The sequence below is a fragment of the Equus quagga genome, chromosome 9 (assembly GCF_021613505.1).
Source record: "Equus quagga isolate Etosha38 chromosome 9, UCLA_HA_Equagga_1.0, whole genome shotgun sequence".
NCBI lineage: Eukaryota > Metazoa > Chordata > Mammalia > Perissodactyla > Equidae > Equus > Equus quagga.
The window spans coordinates 19,937,300-19,955,454 of record NC_060275.1 but is presented as its reverse complement, the minus strand read 5'-3'; the positions used below and the strand labels follow the sequence as shown (position 1 = coordinate 19,955,454).

Sequence of the window (18,155 nt, the reverse complement as noted above, 5' to 3'; positions counted from 1 at the left end):
TGTGTCGGGGGCCACAGCTAAGTTCGGGGGTCAGAGGGAAACAGTAATCAAATTCCAGAGCTAACACTTTCCAGGCGTCTGGACCGAGGCGCGGGGGCAGAAGAGTAAACTTGCACCATCCTGGTCACTGGGAACACCTAGACTTGCCGTTTCATCCTTCCCTCCATATTAGCCCTTCCCGCCGGGAATTCCAGGCGAGCCGAAAGCCTAGACCAGGGTTCCCGTAGCCAAAATGGCGGCCGCGCACTCTTGCCCACAGTTGCCCCTCGGCTGTGGGCGGTCTCCATGGTACAGCGGCCCGCCCCTTCGGCGCCTGCCTCCGCCTGCGCGTGGGGAAGGCCGGAGCATTTCCCGCCCCCTCATTTTTGCGACAGTTGCAGCGAAAGTCACGGCAGTTGAGGCCGGTGTCAGCTGATTTACTGCAGCGACGGCGGTGGTGGCGGCGGCGGCAACGGCATCCTGCAGCCTTGGTGGGGACACGGCGACGGGGCTGGGGTTGCGGTTCCCAAGGTTTTCTCACCGGATTTGCCCACCCCCCCGTCCTCCTTAGATACGTCCTCTCCTTGTTCTCCTATGCCGGGGCGCCCACGGGTGGTCCGACAGAGAACATCCCAGCACGAGATGAAGCTGTGACAGGTAGGGGGCTTTCGAGCTTCCCCAGGGGAACCCCAGAGCGAGCTGTGCCCGCAACTTGGAAGTCAGTGCCCGGGGGTCAAGGCTCACGGCCCGCTCCGGTCGGGGGCGGTGCCAGCTGTCAGAGCTCTGCTGCTGGAAGCTGTGTTCTCTTCGGCGCCTGCAGGTTCAGGCCACAGCTGGGCGCCTTTGCTTGGAGCCTACGTCCTGCCGGGGGTCTTTGGGGCTTTCTGGTCTGGTGGGTGACGCTTACTTCTGGTTACGCTGGCTCTGGTCTTGACATGGGACCACCTTGCCCTCAGTATCAATCTAAGCTGGGTGAGGTGGTTAGTGATGATGGGTGGGTGGTTATTGACAGTGCTTTTAGGTAATGCGCTTGCTTTTGGGGTACATATGGTCTGTCTTTACCTGTTGGTACCCCTTTTTAGCTTGTCCTTGCCTAAGGTAGTGATACGTCTGTTAGAATTTCATCTTTGGGATGCCCCTGCCGGTTCTCATCCCTTTGCCCTAGGACTGCTGCTCCCACTCATTCACCATTGGGTCCTGGCGTTGTGAAGCTCTATGTTTGGCGTCAGTACTTCCTGCCTCAGATTCAAAAATTACGTTTTATGTTTTGATTCACTTGCTATGTCAGCTTCTCAGGTGCTAGGCAGAATTAGCTAGTTCTTATAGCTTGAAACTATGGCATCTACAGTTGCATTGCAGGCTGCATTGGTATTGTTGATGCTGCTGATTTTGGGATTTAGTGAGAGCTACAGCTTCCTTTCACTGTAACATTTGCCATGAGCCAAAAAAGGCAAGCTCATGATTTTCAGATGTTTATCGCTTAGGACCTTATGAACAAGATGGCAAGAATCGCCTGTTGTGTGAAAGAAGTTGACTGAGTTTTTGAAATTTTCTTACACACAAATTTTCTTGCTTCATAAGCAGCTTGTGACAGTCTGGAGGGGGAGGGTAGCTTAAAAATGAAAATAATGTTTTGAAATACCTTTATTATTATGAAGAATCAAAAACTGCCTTGAATTAGTCTAAAATAACAGATCTTAGTTATTTCAAATTGGGAAAACGGAACAATATAAATAGGTAACAATTGCCTTATTAACTTCATTTAGAGGTTATGGTAGAGAAATGCATTTGTTTAAATGTCTATTTTTTTTTTTTTTAAAGCTCCAGAACCGTACTTAACAGCAAAACTAGAGTATACACTTTTTTTTTTATTGCCACCATAGCCAGATTTTAAAAGATCTGGATAAATAAATCAATTAAAGGGACTTCGCTTTGCCTTGAGAATCATTATGGGAACCCAACAAATTTTGAGGTAGTGAGCCTTGTATCTTATTTCCTTTTATTTTTTATCTTGGATATGTTTTGTTTGAAGCAAAGGAAGTGGAGTGGCTTATCTGTGTAACAGGCTTAGCATTGAAAACTTTAAAAGTAGTGAGCTGGTTTTGTGCCTTTGTCATAGGATGGCATTTAGCTTTCGTGTTGTGCTTCACTTTAGGTGTGAGTCCTTAAAGGTGGAGAGGACTGAGTTAATCTTTTTCAATTCTGCAGTCATTATTGGGCTCTTCAAGGCGTGTCTCCTATTTTTTTCATTTGTTTATTTACAATTCCCACTCCATTCCCTTACTCATCAACACACAGGCACCCATTCTAACAGGTGTGATTTATAGCCTTCTGTTTGTATGTGTTATTAAATATGTGTTATTTTGGATGCCCCCATTTTTAATTTGTAGAGATGACCTCATGCTATAAATCTCGTTAAAATATTTCTCTCCTCTACTATGTTTTAAAGATCTATTTGTGTTGCTCTCCATTGCTTCTAATTGCTGCACAAGATTTCAGAATGTATATCTACTACAGTTTATCTGTCCACTCTTCTATTTGTGGATACCTATATTACCTTCATTTTCCTACCACTATAGGCAATACTATGATAAACATATCTTTTAGACCTCTTTGATGCTTTCCTTGGGATATATATCTAGGAACGTGATTTTTGGATCATAGAGTATTCATATATTTTATTGAAGGACTGCCAGATTGTGGTCCAGAGCAAGCTTCAGTGGTCCATACTCCTGCAGGCTGTTCATGAGAGTTTCTGTATCCTTGTATCCCCACCAATGCTTAGTGTTATCCAGTGCCCTAATTTTTCCAGATTAATAGATATGAAGTAAAATCTCATTTTAAATTACGTTTCACTATTGCTAATGAGTTTGAGCATTTCTTCATGTGCATTTTATCTTTTCAAGTTTTTCCTTATCTAAAATTGTTCATCCCTTTACCCATTTTTATTTTAAGGTTTCACTCCTTTTCTTGTTGATCTGCAGAGGTTCCTTGTATTTCTTAGATATTGGCTCTTTAAATATAACAAGTTTATCTGTTCCTATTCTGTTGTTTGTCTATAATGTTTTTTGTGATACCTCCATTGAACAGAAATCTTTAATTTTGATATAATCAAATTGAAAATTTTTTTGCCTTAAGGTTCGTGTTTTGGAGGTTTTAAGAAGTCGTTCCCCAATTCTATGTCACAAAGTTACTCTCCTATTTTATGTACTAACTTCATGGTTTTCCTTTAAATTTGTAAATCTTTAATACATGCAAGGGTGTCTTTTGATATGTCACAAGGTAGAGATCCAGTTTATTTTCCACATAGTGTGCTGATTTTCCTAGTGTCACCCTCTCCTTTCCCCGTAGATGAGTGGTGCTATGCTTACTGTGTATTAAGTTCTCATAGATACTCTGAACACTGTATTCTGTTCCTTTGGTTTATTTGTTAGCTCTTGCTCTCATACCATGCTGTTTGAATACTATGGCTTTGTATTATTTTTTTTACATACATAAATAATTCTTTCAGTTTATTTTGTTTTAGCTTTATTTTGAAATATTGTAATTATAGATTCATAGAAAGTTGCAAAAATAGTATGGAGACGTCTGGTTTCTCCCAGTGGTTACATTTCATATAACTTCACCCAATTTCCATCAATGGTTACATTTTGTATGGTGGTATAGTCCAGTAGCAAAACCAAGAAACTGAGATTGGGACAATGCCTGTATATAGTTCTGTGCCAGTTTATTACCTGTAGATACCTGTAACTGCCACTGCAATCAAAATACAGAACTATTCTAGCACCACAAAGGTCTCCTTTGTGCTGCCCCTTTCTGGTCACATCCATCTCCTTTCCGCCTCGTGTCCCTAACCTCTGGTCACTAATCAGTTTTCCATCTCTGTAATTTTATCATTACAGGAGTGCTATGTAAATGGACTTATACAGGCATGTGACTTTTTGAGATTGAAATTCATCCAGATTGTTGGATGAGACAATTTTTGAGATTCATCCAAATTGTTGTATAATTTGAGTAGTATTTCCATGGTATATATGTACTACAGTTTGTTTAGCCATTCACCTGGATATTGGGGCTGTTTCCAGTTTTTGGCTATTACAAATAAAGCTGCTATGAACATTCTTGTACAGTTTTTGGTGTGGGTATAACTTTTCACATTTTCTGGAATAAATGCATAGGAACATGATTCCTGGGTGGTATGGTAAGTATACCATAGTTTAGTTTTTTGAAGAAACTGCCAAACTGTTTTCCAGCCTGGTTGCACCATTTTACATTCCCACCAGTAATGTATTTGTTAATTTCACTATATTTTTATTTTAGCTATTCTAATAGATGTTTAGTGATATCTCATTGTGGCCTTAATTTGCGTTTCCCAGATGGCTAGTGATGTTAGATATCTGGTAGGGCAAGTTCTCCATTCTTTGCTCATTTTCAAAGTTGGCTTAGCTATTTGTGGATTTTTATTCTTTTCTGTATATTTTAGAGCTACAGTTTCTAAAAACACAACTGAAATTTTGATTAAGGAGGCATTGAATTTGTAGATTTATTTTGGGGAGAAGTGAAATCTTTATAATATTAGGTCAGTTTATCCAAGAGCATGGAATGGTATTCCATATATGGCGGAAGAGAAGGAAATCTATTGTAGTTTTTAAAAATATTGTGAATTGATACTATTTTAAAGTAGATTATTGCTGATTTAAGAAAATGCTACTGATTATCCTATGTTACTGTTGTGCCTTTTTTATGTGTGTTCTACTAGACAGAGATAAAAATCCATAGCATTAATCCGTAGTATACACTGAAACAATTTTAGTACTTGTAGAGTGAGGCCTAGAACTAGATAGTACCTTTGTTCCTAGTTTATCTGTTAGGTTTTTCTGTGACACATGTTTTGTTTGTTGGGACAGATAAACTTCGATGATTAGAGTATGGGATGAGTGAGGTTTGTAGGTTCTATTCCCATTTTGTCCATTTCATTGTTGCGCTTTATAAGGAGTTTGTAATCTTGCATGTATGTGTGCCATTTGTCATAGGAAGAACCAGCTGAGAGCTTATGCATGGCTCAGTGAAATCCTGTCATCAATAAGAGGATACCTTATGTTCCTGCTTACACATAGTGATTGTAATGTTAACTTAGAATTTGAATTCTGTGCACTGGTTCATTTGCCTTGATCTGTATCTGATACTTGAAGCTACTTTGCTGGTAAGAGCACAGAAGATTTTGTTGGAAGAAGAAATGCTACATCATGACTGCCTTCAGAAAGTCGCTGTTCAAGTGGAATTTTATTTCCTTTTCATTAAAAACGTATATACTATATTCATAAAATGTTAAATATTTTAAATAAAATTAGGCATCTTTTCTAAAATGTGTTTGTGATGTTTAATGAAAATGTAGGTTTCTTTGGCTGATGGCTGCTTGCGTTAGTGGAAGCCATACAATGATGAAACAATAAAAAGTTAGGACACTGGTCAGTTCAGGGCAGAGAAAATTTCTGAAGTGCTGAGGGTTATTCTGTAGGTTCCTTCAGAATAGAACATTGCTGGAAATATATGACTGTTTAGCCACTGTCTCCCATTCAGCTTAGCAACTGTAATCTATGACCCTTCAAGCTCACTGAAGATATTTTACTGGTGTTTTGAACATACATATTTCTCTGTGAATGTTGGTAGTTAATATATGTCAGTGATAACGGATTAATAGCGTGTACCAGTTACCTCCTGTTCTCACATTCAAGTTATTTATTTGACTGTCTTCCTTAAGGGTTCTTCTTTTTTCTAAACATTTCAGATACAAACAAACAATAAAACCACCATTAGTAAGAGTGAAAAGTTAACATAATAAAATATCACTTTACTTGGTTTAAGAAACAGTTTTGTGATTCATTAACAGGCCTTAGTGAGTGTAGCAGCGATTAGTTACAGTAAACCATGTCAGCTCCTGAGCTGCATAGATCCTAAGATCTGTCTTGCTGTGTATATAGAATAAGAGGATGGAATATAGGCACAACTTGCAGCTGGGGAAGAACAGTGTGTTAATAAGGATTTGATTAAGGAGACATATTAATTGTTGACATTATTATAGAAAAATTAATTGAGAAGCAATTCTTCTGTGAAATCCTAAGCATGTAAAATCACAATATGTTTAAATTTGCTGATAGGTAAAACTTTTTTTAAACCAAAGTAAACATACATCATTCGTTACTTTGTTCATTTATTCAACAAATATTTGAGTGCCTCTTATATGGCAGAAATTCTAGGCACTGGGAATACAATATAGGACAAAAGAAACAAGTCATCACCTTTGTAGAGCTTATGTTATACGTAGTGGGAGAAACAGACGAGAAATAAATAAGTGAAGTATTTGGTGTGTTGCATGATTGTAAGTGCTCTAGAGAAATATAATAAAATACTGTTGGGTGGTGGATTTTGCAATTTATGCTGGTCAGGAAAGGCCTCACTGAGAAGATGACATTTTAGCAGAGACCTGAAGTGGGTGAGGGAGGGTGCCATGGAGAAGTCTGGGGGACATCTTCTGAGGTGAGACTTTGCCAGTGTCTTTAGGGAAGACGAAGAATCAGGGCGGATGGAGAAGAGTAAGCAGGGGGGAGACCAGCAGCCTTGCTCATGTAGGACAGACAATTGTGTAGAGTTTGGCCTTTACTCTGAGTGGGACAGGAAGCCTTGGGAAGATTCTGAGTAGATGTGTGACATGGTGTGATTTTGTTTTAGTGACATCACTCTGCATGCTGTGTTGAGCCTGTATGCGGGCAAGAGTGGAAACAGGGAGGTCAGTTAGGAGGCTATGGTGTTATCCCTGGTGCCAGATGCTGGTGATTTGATAGGGGTGGTTGTAGTGAAGGTATTGAGGAGGCATTGGGTTCTTGATATACTTTGAAGGTATAGTCAGTAGAGTTTTCTGGTGTGTTGGGATGTGGAATGTGTGTATGAGAGAAGAATCAAAGATGATTGTAGGATTTTGGCCTGTGAAGTTGTGAAGATGGAGTTGTCATTAACTGAGATGGGGAAGAAGACCAGGGACTCACTTTTGAACATGTCAAATTTGAGAAGCTTATTAGCTCTCCAGATGGAGATGTTGAGTAGGAAGCTGGATATGTGAGTTTGGAGTTCAGAAGAGAGGCCCAAGCTATAAATTGGGGAATTCTCAATGTATAGATGGTATTTAAAGCTGTGAGCCTTGGTGAGATCGTTGAGGCAGCGAGGGAGCGTTGCCACAGAAGAGAAGTCCAGGGACTAAGCTCTGGGTATGCCAACATTTAAAGGTCAAAAAGTGAGGAAAAATGGAAACTAAAGCTAGAGAGGTAGGAGGAAAGTGTGAAGACTTGGAGGCCAAGTGATGAAGTGTTTCAAGGAAGAGAAAGTATGAATTATGCGAAATGCTGGTGGTCGTTCAAGAAAGATGAGGATTAGGACTTGACATTGGATTTGGCAATGGGGAGGTCATTGATGACCTTGTCAAGCAGTTTTGTGACAAGCAGAACACTTTTCTGTAGTCTGTACATAAGGATGAGGAAGATAATGTTACAAATGAGGACGTTGTGAATTGGAAAGATGTTACATATTTCCTCAAGATTTACAGCAGTAAATGGGGGAGCTGCAATCTTCCCTAGTCAGTGTCTCTGAAATCTTCACAGTTACCCAGCATACCTTACTGATCCCAGAATTTTGTGACACTTCAACTTGCAGTCTGGGAAAGCATGTTTGTTTCTTCTCCTGGGTAGTTTAATTTATGAGTAGCTTCCTTTTAGCTTTATCAGTAACTGCTGAAACTGAGGCAGGCTGGTGATGGATAGAGTATAAGTGGAAGAGTTCAGACATCCTAATGGCAACTGCAGAAATTTAAAACATGATTCGTATGCTTCAAAATCTATGAGTCATTTTTAAAGTTGTGATTTATTTTTGACCAGATAGCTCTACAGTTCTTCAAAGCGTGACTCTCATGTGCTCAGGGCTGTTGTAGCAATAAGAAGTAAGTGTAGTCTGCTGTTGCCATCTGCTCATTCCACATGTCCTTTTGAAATTGAATACCGGAACTTCCTTTAACAAAGCAGTCCTAAAGTGTCAAATTCATTGGGAGCAGATTTCTTGCCATTCAAATAAGAAAACATAATCTTGTCAACTTAGTGACAAGCTTAGTGTTCAGAAGGTTATGTCCCTCACAGCTCTTTAATTCCTGAAACCCTTTGTTCTGAGGAAGCAGCTCAGTAATTTCTTCAGCACATTTTATGACCTGGCTACCTCAATGCATTATCATAAATAGTCTTCATTTTCTGGTTCAGTTCTTTTCAAGTCTTCAGTAAATTGGTAGCAAAAGTGCAAGCACAAAGAAAATTCATAATCTTAATGATCACTTCCTTCTTCACATCATGCTGTGAATTTGACTTGAACATGCTCTTTTGACAAATGATGTAGGAGTGTTCTCTGAGAATTTGAATAGCTTTTAAAAATTTCTTTCGTTGCAACTGTGCTAAGTACCTTTAGCTATGTAGTGTGTAGTCCCTGCTTCTCCTATTCCCCATTGGTAGGTGTGTAGGGTAGGCTTACTCTTGCTCGTGTGTGCCCATTCTCATGAGAGAGAATTTGAGTTTGTTTTTGTCTGCAAGTCTCAGAGGGCCTGCCTGTGGCATAGCAAGTACACAGACTGAGATGATATCAACTGTCCTGTGAAAATACCTGTAACTCTTGCACATTTATAATCCTGTTTCATCTTCATTCCTTCCAATACCTCTTACCCCCTATTTCCCTCTACCCTCCCCACTTGCCACTGAGCATCATATTATTTTATCCATAAATACTACAGTTCTACTTACCTTTGAGTAGTGTGTTTTAGTAAAATCTTAATTAACCAGATTGACTGGAGAATGAAGTTTACTGGTAAATGGTATTTTGTGGTAAATGAAGACGATATAGAATAGTGAAGAATATTTATTTCATTAGGAATCAGGAGATCTGTATATGTCCCTGAGCTCTGAGATGAGTCTGTGATGTGATCTGGAGAGAGTTGCTAATGGACCTAAATATCCACCGAAATGAAAATTTATGAGATGGTAATGAATTATACTTCTCTCCATTTCTGGATTAAGAAGCCAGATTATTTGTTGTCAATTACAAAAGCCTTTCTTTTACATCTGCTTAAATATAAAAAACAAAAGCAAAACAGCAGGTGGTAGACCCATATTTTATCAACTTTTCTGTGGACTGGGTTTACTGATAGAGGCAAAGGGTGACTGCCTTTTTGCCGATCATGTGGAACACTTTTTGTTTGAGTTCTCTGGTGCCATTTTATGAAAATACTTTCTGAGTTATAATTTCTCTGAGACCAGATTATGCCTTTGTTCCTCTTTTGCCTCATTTGTGTTCTTAGTTTTCTTCCTCTCTCCCCTCATGCTTGCTTCCTCTCTCTTTCCTTATCACTCTGCTTGGAAAGTAAGAGTCATTTATGTCTTTTTCTTGCCTCTGGCCTTACATAGTTCATCAAACCCCATGATTTATTGTTCTTCTTCATAATCTCTTATATTCTCTTTTTCTTTCAAAACTCTTATCCTTTTAGCTAAGCTTCTTTTCACTGTGCACCCAAGCTTATTGCAGTAGCGTCATATTTGGTTTCCCTGTCTGCAGTTTTTTCTTTATGTTAATCCAAACTTTATACTATCTCAAATAATTTGAGCATTTTGCTTTTCTGCTTAGATATCTACTTATGGGCCCATTAAGTCTCTTTAGATTCTGGTCCCCACTCAAGACCAATATGAAACCTTGTAGTATCTTCTCCCTTCTCAAAACCCATGGTTGGAAATTCTGGTTAAGTGTAGAATAATTTATCTCACGTATTAGAATCCATATTTTTTGATGACTTTACTGGTTATCAGTATCAGAATATTAGTGGCTTCCTTTATGTAGAGGGCTTTGAGTATTTCAAAATACTTTTTGTTTTCTTTTGTCCTCAGAATACTTTTGTATAAAACATGTATCAAAATCCATGTTGCATCTCTATCTACTTGGTGTTTTGCACGCCAAGTCCTATGTACTGTATCTCTAACACAGCTCTCATATTCATCTTATTATTACTCACCACTAATACCTTTCATCATATGTTTATTAAAGACATCCTATGTGGCAGACACTATCCTAAGCATCATATGGTGGTGAATACATAGATGTCGTTCTTGTTCTTAGGGAGCTTGAAGAGTAGTAGAAGACAGCTATTAAACAAAGAAGCCCAGAAATAAGTAATGAGAGATTCTGATAAATTTAGTCCCCATCATCTCTTACTGGCAGTACTGTGGTAGCCCTGTTGATCTTCATATCAAGAGTTTTATTCCTCTCCATTGTATTGCAGTGAGAGTGCTCTTTCTGAAAAGCAAATTCAGGTTTAAAACACTTAGCCTGTTTCCCATTGCTGTCAGGTTAAACTCCAAATTCCTTAAGGTGGCTTACCTAGTCCTTTGGATTAGGTGCCTGTTGACCTGTTGGTTTTTGTCTCATCATTCTGCCTTTGTGCTCTGAATGCTAGCCCTACTATTTTCATTGTCCAGAAAGAATTGAGATCTCTTACCTCTGGGACTTAGAACATGTGGTTCCCTGAGCCTCTTGCTTGGTGAATTCCTTCCTACTCATTCTCACTCATTTCTTCCAAGAATCCTTCCTGGATTCATTGAAGTCTAGGTTAGGATAACCTTCTTTTGTGTTACCATAGCTCTTGCGATTTCTCCTGTATCTCACCTTGTGGTAGTTGTTTGCATGTGTGTAAGCCTCACTGGATAGTTGAATTGTGTCTGTTTTATCTCCTGTTGTAATACCTTGGTATAGGCATAAAATGGAAACTTGGTAAATGCTGCTCCAAGATGTATACTAATTATTGTTATTATGAGGTCAGAATTTAAATTCAAAAGCTGTTTTTTAGTACTAGGGTGGGATTTTGTAATATTATTTCTAATTAAGTCATACAAAGCTGAATTGTCATATTTGCAGATAATAGAATTGTGTTTGACAGGCATATACAGTAGTACTTTTATATTGTGGCAGAAAGTCATTGAAAGATATTAACCTGTTGAAAAGTCCAACTTTATTAAATATTAAGTGACAGTGCTGGAAGAAACCAGTAGATGTTGAAGAAGAATGTGAAGTAACAAAATCTGTGTGTTTTTTAAAAATTAATATTTACTGGGTATCTGCCATGTGCTAGGTGTTTTACTAGTTGCATTATATATAGGGTTTCTCTTAATTCTTACGACTGCTTTTTGAAAGAAGGGTGTTGTCCATCTCTTCCAGATGGGGAAGCTGAGGCCCAGAGGGGTAATTTTTTCAAGATCACATAGAAGAGCCCGGATTTGAATACAGTTCTTCTGATTGTAAGTTCAGTCTTCTTTCAATTATTGTTGTTGTTGCTTTTGACTGAAGTATGGTTTTATTTCTGTATAAAACTGAGAAATATGTGAAATTGAGAAATATATACAATTAAAGTAACCAAAAGAGGTGACTTAATTTTTATTTCTAAGACCTCTGCTCTTTGTGATTTGATTGCTTTTACTTAGAAATGATTCAAAATTAATTTTACAAGTAATTCTTGATGAGAAAACTAAGGCTCAGAAATGAGGTATATGATCAAAGACTGTGCGATTAATGGCAAAGTGAGAAGTGGAATCTAGAACTCCTGATGTTTGACTCTTTATCAAGAGCTTTATCATTTAAAAATCTTTATTTAGTAAACAATCTCTAAATGTAATTTTAGGCCAGTTTGTTATAAACATAAATGAAAATTGAATGTTCCTAGTATTCTTCTGTTTTTGGAAGAATTTAGTCTTAGAGCATGTCTATTTATAACTCTAAAACTTGAAAGCTAGTTTTTGCCTTTAATGTTTTAGTTGAAAAGTATGAATATATTATACACAGTATTTTGGAGAGTTAGTAAGATAATTTTCTTCAGAGTTTCTATTAAAGCTAATACTATATCAGATTATTTGTTCCATTAAAGAATTTTTCTTAAAGTTAGTACTATAGCAGATTAATTATTTGTTCAATCACTTTTGCTTTGGGCCTTTTCCATAAAAATATGAATATTTTTTATCCCAGTGAATCATGTTCTAGGACTTTTCCATTTAATATGAAGCTTTTTTGGAACGTATTTAATTTCCTTTATACAATAGGTGATAAAGTTGCAAACACAGAATGGCTTATTAGCTGATAAATAGAATAGTTGAATCATGATGGTCGGAAAACTGCACGCTCTAGATTTACATTGCGTTTTATTCCTCTTAAAAATTCCTTTGTAGTGTCAATTTAGTGTGTCTTGGCTTACCTGTTATTCGGTTTAAAGAAATCCGAACTTTGGGGCCAGCCTGGTGGCATAGTGGTTAAGTTTGTGCACTCCACTTTGGAGGTCCAGTGTTCACAGGTTGGGATCCTAGGTGTGAACATATGCACCCCTCATCAGGCCATGCTGTGGCAGCATCCCACATACAAAATAGAGGAAGACTGGCACAGATGTTAGCTCAGCTACAATCTTCCTGAAGCTAAAAGAGGAAGATTGGCAACAGGTGTTAGCTCAGGGCCAATCTTCCTCACAAAACAAACAAACAAACAAATCTGAACTTAGATTCCTGTGTCTTACCTAATTAAATGCTTAGGTCCTGGCTAATTTGCCCATTTCTTTGTTTTAACCAGTCCTTTAGAACTAGGTTTACTTGGTTATCAATTCAGTGGTAGTCTCAATTAATCCTTCTTAGAGGTATTTATGATATACTAGTCTATCATCATAAGCTATGTTACCCTTTATTTTACATTATTTCATTAGTGCTTTTGGTGGCTTTTCTAATGTTTCACTTTTATTTTATTAGAAGATATTAGAAAAAAATGTTATGAGGCATTTACATTTTTGATGGACTGAGATTATAATTTTTTCCTCTGTATATTTCTTTGTATTAAGAATGTTCACACAGTTTCCTCATATAATGAACTAAAGTTTCCTCATCCTATTCTTTTCATTCTTTAAATTTATCTAAGTTATATGTTCACATGGTGTGTAGAGTCAAATAGATATAGAAAACTTTTTTACACAAAAATTCATGAAGAGAGAAAAAAATGTGTTGAAAGCCTAAAGGCTATGGCATAATGATTGAGGATTATGTGGAGTTTTGGGTAATTTGCTGAACGTCCATTGGTTTGATTATAGATGACAAGTGCTGTGGAAGGCAGAGGCTGTCTATTTTTGTTTACGGTAAATGAATTAGTCTCTAAAATGGCCTGGGTTATTAAATAAATACCAGTGACTGAATTAGAGAAAGCATCTTATAGCATCTTATTTACTTATAATAAAGATTTCTTCAGTAGATGTTCAAGAAATTCCTATTACGTAGTTATTATACCATAACCTGATTTCTGGGTTTCAAAGAATTAATGCTTGTTGAAATATGTTTAGGTCAAAACAAGTACTAAAAGTAATATGTCTTGTCTTTGATTCAGAAATTAGAGTTAGGGTCTTATAGTCTCTCAAATTGTCATGAATGGAATGTGTTTACTGTTTGTGCTAAAGGGGATTGGTAAGCTCTTAAGAGAAATTAATACTATTTATGATCCAAGAGTAATTTGTTTCAATGGAGAACATGTTAGTATACCCTAGTAAAGTTAGAATACTTGTAGCTTTTCAAAATTAAAAGTGTATTCATACATTATTAGGTCCATGTCCAGTATAGTATACATGGCATTAAATTACTTATACCTCACAGTGTTTCTTCCTCCTTGTTTGTGAGTAGGTATGTTAGCATTTTTTTTTTTTTTTTTTTTGCTGAGGAATATTCGCCCTGAACTAACATCTGCTGCCAATCATCCTCTTTTTGTATGTGGGCCGCTGCCACAGCATGGCCACTGACAGATGAGTGGTGTAGCTCTGTCAGGAACTGAACCCAGGCTGCCAAAGTAGAGTTGAACTTAACCACTAGACTACTGGGACTGGCCAGGTATGTTAACTTTTTAAAATTTTTGCTGAGGGAGATTTACCCTAAGCTAATATCTGTTGCCACTCTTCCTCTTTTTGCTGAGGAATAGTCACCCTGAGCTAACATCTGTGCCAGTCTTCCTCTATTTTATATAGGTCTGCATCTAGGAACTGAACCTGGGCTGCCAAAGCAGAGTGCGCCAAACTTAACCACTAGGCCACACAGCCAGCTCCAGCATTTTAAGGAGGGAATAAATTTTATGTTTTCTAGTAGAAAAGTGTTGTCTCAGAAAAGTGACAGGAAAAACTCAAAATCTTTCAGGAGATAGCCACACAATTGATTTCTATTTGATTTCCTCTTTTGTCAAGAATTAATTTTGTCTGGTTAACCTTGTTGTTGGACCAAGTTACATTGATTTATATTGAGAAATAGGAGTGGTGAAATCTCATTAAAAAGCCAAATGTGCTACTTTGCCCTTAGATCTTTTTAAGAAGTAGTGTTGGGGGGCCGGCTCTGTGGCCGAGTGGTTAAGTTCGCGTGCTCCGCTATGGCGGCCCAGGGTTCGGATCCTGGGCGCGGACATGGCACCGTTCGTCAGGCCACGTTGAGGCAGCGTCCCACATCCCACAACTGGACGGACCTGCAACTAAGATATACAACTGTGTCCTGGTGGGGTTTGGGGAGATAAAGCAGAGAAAAAAAAAAAAAAAGATTGGCAACAGTTGTTAGCCCAGGTGCCAATCCTTAAAAAAAAAAAAAAAAAAAAGTAGTGTTGGTTTTAGAATGCACGTTTACATCAGTAATATTTCATCAAAACTGGAGGAGTCACTGCTCCCCAAATTGATATATAAATTTGATGCAGCTCTACTCGTAACCTCAGCATGCTTTGCTGTAGAAATTTGCAAGCTGATTCTAAAATTTGTATAGAAATTAAGAGGACCTAGGCTATCTAAAAGAATCTTGAAAATAAGAAGCATATTTCTGTGCTGGAAGAAAATTTCTTGAGTTCTCTTATAAATTAGGTAAGACAAGATTTTACGCATTGGACTTGCATAAAACTTAAATATATACATGTAATACAGCGAGCCACCTAAACCATCTAAGTCAAATTCATCTTTCAACCTGGTGGCCGACTAAAGATGAATTTTAATTACCTGCTGCCAATGTGCAAAGCGGTCTAACTGCAGGCCACAGGGTGATGGTTGTATATTTTTCCCTGTCCTCTTCTCACTCCTGACACGCCCACCCCCCGACCCCCTTACTTGTAGGGGCCTTAAGCTTTTTCCTTTACAGCAATTTCTTGTCATTCTTCTTACCGCTTCGTTTATGCTGTGGATGTTATTCTTAGAAACTTTGAGGGCAGTGTATTTGAGTGTGCAATTAGGAACATTGTGCATTTATGTGTAACAAAACTTAAAACCATGGCTTTAATCAAAAAGTCTAGTTTAGAGTCAGAGGAGTTTTTATAGAGACTGAGCTCTTGTGTCTTTTGCATTAATGCTGCATCAGCAAAGATGTCTCCTTGTCTGGGGAGAGATGGCAGAGCCAGGCCCTAGAAGTCCTTGACAGGTTTCTCTGCCTCCAACTTTTGAACATTTCCCAAAACCCATTTTCCCACAGTCTACTTTGAACTCATATTTAATACCCTCTCATCTAGGAGATTTTCATGTCAGTTGTGTTCTGAGACCCAGTAGCGCAAATCCATTTCTCCACATGAGTCCTTTAAATAAGACTCTCTGTTCCTCCCTCTCTAGCCAAGATCTGAAATCTTGTTCTCCTGTTTTTTTAAATACCATCTTCCAGTTGGTCACCAAGCCCTTTTGATTAATTATTATTTATTTAGAAGTGGTTTCTGTTTATTCTTCTGTATTTCCCTGGAACCACCCTAATCCCAGCAGTAAGACATATCAGTATCAGCTATTGATTGTGATTCCTATTGCAGCTTTCATTTTAGGCATTTTTTAGTGATTATTTACCTTTTAAATGTTTCATCTAACACACTTTCTGTTTAGATCTTTTGTTATAGTATACCAGCCAAGGAATAGCAATGTGCATAATTTAAGGACCTTTGACAGGGTATATGTATCTGGGTCAGGACAGGTTAGTTTTTCCAGTCTAATTTCCTTGGAAATATGGCAGAGAATTTTGGATTCTGGTTTCCCCCGCCCAGACACACAAACACAATATAAGGTGGTGACCCCTTACTTTAGTTGGACAGAACTTCTTATCTTATTCCTCAGATAAGCAGTTAATTAGCTGATATAATATGATCCCCTGGAAAAGATACAATGAAGTTCTTTACCGTTATTTCCTAAGGGACAATTGCTTTTTGGATAATTAATTTTAAGTTATGTTCTTTTAAAAGGATATAACCCTATTATGGTTTAAATTGTGTTCCCCTATAATTCTTATGTGTTTGTCCTAACCTCTAGTACCTCAGAATGCAACTTTTTTTGGAGATAGGGTCTTTGTAGAGGTAATCAAGTTAAAATGAAGTCATCAGAGTGGGCCCTAATCCAGTATGACTGATGTCCTTATAAAAGAGGGGAAATTTGGAGACAGACATGCACACAGGGAGAGTGCCATGTGAGCTTGCAGATGGCCTTCTACAAGCCAAGGAGAGAGGCCTGGAACAGGTCCGTCCTGTCACAGCCCTCAGAAGGAACCAGCTCTACCAACACCTTGACTTCATACTTCTCGCCTCGATACAATTGGTTGTGATACAATAAATTTTGTTGCTTAAGCCACCCAGTTTGCAGTCACAACAGCCCTGGGAAACTAATACAATCCTTTTTGAAATTCCTTAATTACTCTTAATGAGAATTCCTCTCACATTCTGGTTGACTGTCAGTTCTTGATTTTTGCAAGGTTGTGGGGATTTGTTTTTTCCTGAATCTGTAATTATTTTACTTCTGGAGAAGCTAGCTAAGAGATCTGTGAGTTTTCTAATGATGTCAGCTATACCTTTTTCATGTTATGGACAATTATTTTCACTTTTTTTCTTTTTCTTCTTCTCCCCAAAGCCCCCCAGTACATAGTTGTATATTCTAGTTGTAGGTCCTTCTTGTTGTGGTGTGTGGGACGCTGCCTCAACACAGCTTGACGAGTGGTACTAGATCCGTGCTCAGGATCCGAACTGGCGAAGCCCTGGGCCGCTGCAGTGGAGTGTGCCAACTTAACCACTCGGCCACAGGGCTGGCCTCCTATTTTCACTTGTTTTAAGGGCTATGAAATACATTATTCTTCCAGGTTTCCTTGAGTTGCTTGTCACTTCAACACCAGAGTGTTCTTTCCTGTTGCATCAGAGCAGGCACATCTCCCTATAGTATATATTCCTTAGTCCTTAATGTATATATTTGCATTCTCTTTAAGCTACACAGTATGTGTTGAATACAAGTCCTCAAGTATCTAGAGAAGTGGTGTTCTTTCCAGATCTCACCACATTGTGTTCAATAATGTGAGTTTATTTAATTGAGAGAAATCTTTGCATGATATAACTTAAAATTAAATGGTGTTGCCGTGGAAAAATGAACTCCTTCCAGATTCTCTTTTTGAGAAAGTCATTGTTGGGTATGTTATTCAGCCAAGAACATACTATACCAAATTTATTAAAATTGGTTCATTGCTTTGTTTCATTTTCTGATGTCAAGTAGGAATATGGAAATAATTGTTAGAGTCATGGTAGTTTATGAAATGGTGAACATGATACATATAGGGTTTTATTAATAGGAAGTGAACTTGGAATTTTTTCTTTTAATGCACACCTTTTACTTGTAGCAAAAAGATGAAGTTTTTTGGAAAATAAACTGAAGAAAGCCATTTATTTTAACAAAAAATTAAAGGTGTAATATAGACTGTTTTTAGTAAACATTCCAATGTCATTTGTAATTTTTTAATTTTATTAAAAAAAAATTTTTTTTTTTGAGAAAGACTAGCCCTGAGCTAACATCTGCTGCCAATCCTCTTTTTGCTGAGGAAGCCTGGCCCTGAGCTAACATCTGTGCCCATCTTCCTCTACTTTATATGTGGGACGCCTGCCACAGCATGGCTTGCCAAGCAGTGCCATGTCCGCACCCGGGATCCAAACCGGCAAACCCTGGGCCACCGAGGTGGAACATGCAAACGTAACCGCTGTGCCGCTAGGCTGGCTCCTCATTTGTAATTTTTTACTTGCCTCATTTGCTTTCTAGTGACCATATCTTTCTTTCTTGGCTTATTTTTTTTAAG

At 38.1% G+C, this 18,155-nt stretch overlaps 1 protein-coding gene across 3 annotated transcripts in view; it reads left to right on the top strand.

The window, feature by feature from the left end:
* Positions 1 to 415: 415 nt before the first annotated feature.
* The window catches only part of WDR7 (WD repeat domain 7), a 355,196-nt gene continuing 337,456 nt past the window's right edge, over positions 416 to 18,155 (top strand). For all 3 annotated transcript variants that reach the window (XM_046671781.1, XM_046671782.1, XM_046671779.1), the window contains exons 1-2: positions 416 to 636; positions 11,266 to 11,345. The gene's annotated coding sequence lies outside the window, so the exon portion shown is untranslated. The remainder of the gene's footprint in view (positions 637 to 11,265; positions 11,346 to 18,155) is intronic.